Below are 3,403 nucleotides of genomic sequence, written 5' to 3' on the forward strand. Positions count from 1 at the left end.
AAAAAAAAAAAAAGAAAGAAAGAAAGAAAAGAAAGAAAGTAATATTACATTAAAATCACTGCAAACATAGTAAGCCATATTTGCTGCAGGCTCTCAGTGGGTGTTGTTGGGTGCAATAACTATTTAATGAGCAATTATTACAAGTCTGCACTGATCACTAAGAGAGGATGACAAAAAAGAAATAGCTTCTTCCATAGATGACCTTACAATCAAGTTCAGAGGTCAGGAATAACAGGAAACAATTATAAAACAAAGCCAAAAGTGTGTAGTATTCACTACAAATTAAAGTGCATTGAAGAGAAATGATAGTGTGGGATGGAGCAGTTAAGGAAGGCTTCATGGGGAAGTATGCTTGGAATTAGACATTGAAAATGGATAGGCAAAGGGGTGGGTAGTTTATTTCAGACAAAAGGATGTAAATGCATTAGCTTGGAGGGCACTAGAGTCATGAGGAGATGGGTCTGACTAGAAAAGAGAGTATGTTTATGAGGGCACAGAGCAATAAAGATAAATGGGTGAAGACAAAAATATGGGCAGTTCCCAGCTAGCAAGCAACTCATAATTATAAATGTACCACACACACACACACACACACACACACACACACACACACACACACATATATCTCACGGCCAACCAGATGACCCTTGAAGAAATAATAAGAAAAAAACACCCCTAATCCCCTACCATCACATCATCCCACCTACCCGCATGTGCACTCTGGCACTCTGCCTTCTCTCCTGTCCTGAGCATCAACTGTAGGTGTTCCCATCTAAGGCTAACCCTCCTCTTGATCACCAGGTCCTTTTCCTCTCATGTACTTAAGGTCATCACTCCAGCAATTCTCTCTGTGAAGAATTTTTCTGTTTACCCCTGCAAATCCATTTTCCATTTTTCCCTATCCTACTCTCTGACAGAGTCTGACCTGAATCAACAGGCTTCCCCGCCCTCTGGCTTCCACATTGTTTTGGCCAATGGGAGGGAACAGGGTGTCGAGGAAAGAACTGGGGATGTGTACGAAGGAGGAAAATGAAGGAGGGGCAATTATTTTTCTAGCTCTCTCCCCATGGGCTGGCTCAGTCCATCACCAAATGGCACAAGTGGGTCTCTCCACAAAGCTTTCTTTCTCCTGGTTCTGGTAACCTGACCCCTGCCCTTGCCCCTCAGGTCGAGAGGTGGTATTGATGCCAAACTGTAACTAACCCCAGGTTACTGCAATCTCTCTGTGTTTTCCTTATACNTTATCAAATTTTAACAATGAAAGAATAGTATAATTTACTATAGAATTTTGCTTTAGTAGCTCTTGGGCTATGTGACTTTTTTAAATGTCATTCACTTACAAAATAGCTTAGGTCCCATTCTATTTAAAGTCTTTAGTATATACAAAAGTAAAGTAGTGATAAAACTGAAAAGAAACTATATGTTCCACAGACAAAATGACAAGTAATAGATTTATCAACTGGATACAATGTCATTGGTTTCTTTTATGCACAAAACATCATATAGTCAAGGGTAACATTTATAATGAAAGTTGGCCGCTCACCTAGCCATTTTTGCAAGAATCTTTTTTTCCATCGGGTAAACCTTCGAAGTTATAGAATTTTAAATTCAATAAACATAAAGCAATGAATAAGACAAGGTCCTAGCCCTCAGGAGCTCCCAGTTTAGTCTGGTGGAGAGAAATCTAAGTAATCAATGTAAATGGTGGCCACCTTGCTGTGGGAGATTGTATAAAAAGCTGTGGACGTCAGGACCAACACCTGGCTACTTGCATGAGTCTTCACAGAGAAGAAAACACAGCGGGGTATTTCCCCAGCAGATGGAAAGAACACGGGCATCCTAGACAGAAAGAATGGGGCTACAAACACCACTGGTTTCACAAATGCGTGAAAGGGCATCGTGTGTTCTGAGAATGAAAATAGTCCTAGAAGATGAGTAAATGCAGAGGAATGTGATTCCCACCCTTCAACCCTACCAGAGGAAACAGGAGTTTGTCTCTTCTGAAGTACCCCAAAGTTGAGAATACAAGAGCAAATGCCTTTCCCAAAAGCCTTTAGCTGCCTGAAGCCTGAGGGCAAATACCAAACTTAGGCTCCTACTGAGGCACTAATATCAGAACAAGGAGAGCAAATCCAAACCCAGTTGTCCATCAGATTATTTGGAAAACTCAAGCTGAAATGTGTGGCCAAAATCAGAAACCCTGAAAACCAAGAAAAACAGGAGGGAGGGCTATGGAGTGGCTAGAAGTGCCTATTTTGGAGCACAGAAGACTTCAGTGACTTTTTATGCAAGAATAGGCTGGCATAGGCAAATCAGGGCCTTCTAACGGGATAAAATGGAATGAATACCAGCCACTCCCAAGGGCTTCTCAGATTCCCCAAAAAAAATGCCTACTCCATCACCTCTGCCACCTTCTAGTGGTTAGAAGACAGTCACGGGCCCCACTCACACTCAGAGTGAAGGGATTACACAAGGCATGAAACCAGGAAACAGATAATTGGGGGCCATTTTCAGTATCTCTGCCTCAAACCAATTTATCAAAAACGAGAAGTTATTGGGCTATAACTTTTTGATAAATCAGCTTGATTTAGTACTGCTTTAACAGAGTGCAAGTATTTAATAATGGAACCTCATTGTGAGTATGAAAGCACAGGGAACCCATGGGGAGGCTTTGGAGGCAATCTGAGGCTAAAGGATACTACACCAAACGGAAAATTCTTTGTAGTTTGGTTTAGGACCAGCCTTAACGAGGAAGTTTGAGTTCAGTAATTGTAAATATCCACATGGTGGCAGTAGACGCCAGGAAATTCTGCGCATCATGAGCAACTGAGGAAACGGAAGAACAAACTTATCTCCCTATGTGGCAACCCACGTTTTCCTTTCTGTCTGATCATTGGAAGGAGAGGGAGTTAACTAATATCTTTCTACCCACCCGCCCCCAAAGCACTACCCATAAAGCATTACCACTGAAGAGTGAGGACCTACACAGTTCACTGTATTCCTCACACAACTCCTAGAACAGCAGGAAGGGTCTTCGGAGGGGGGGCAATGGGGCTTCCTGAAACAGGTACTTAGGAAGACTTCTCCTACCAAGTACCAACAGCCAAATGTTTCAGAGCTACATTAAATTAAAACAGTGTCATATTTGGAAGCCCAGGGGAGGAAAAGTATCAAATAAAAGGGGTAATATTGTTTCTACAAATGAGAGATATTAAGGAGAAAGTCTTGGTGCCATATACACATGTCTACACACACATACTCATATATTCATATATATATATATATATATATATATATATATATATATATACAGTACAGAAATTCAGAGTTAGCATAATGCAATCAGAGTACGTAGATCTGGCATTAATACAACAGGTGGTAACTCTGTAGAGAAGAATGTTCC

Source organism: Hipposideros armiger, unplaced genomic scaffold (genome assembly GCF_001890085.2).
Source record: "Hipposideros armiger isolate ML-2016 unplaced genomic scaffold, ASM189008v1 scaffold_845, whole genome shotgun sequence".
Lineage (NCBI taxonomy): Eukaryota > Metazoa > Chordata > Mammalia > Chiroptera > Hipposideridae > Hipposideros > Hipposideros armiger.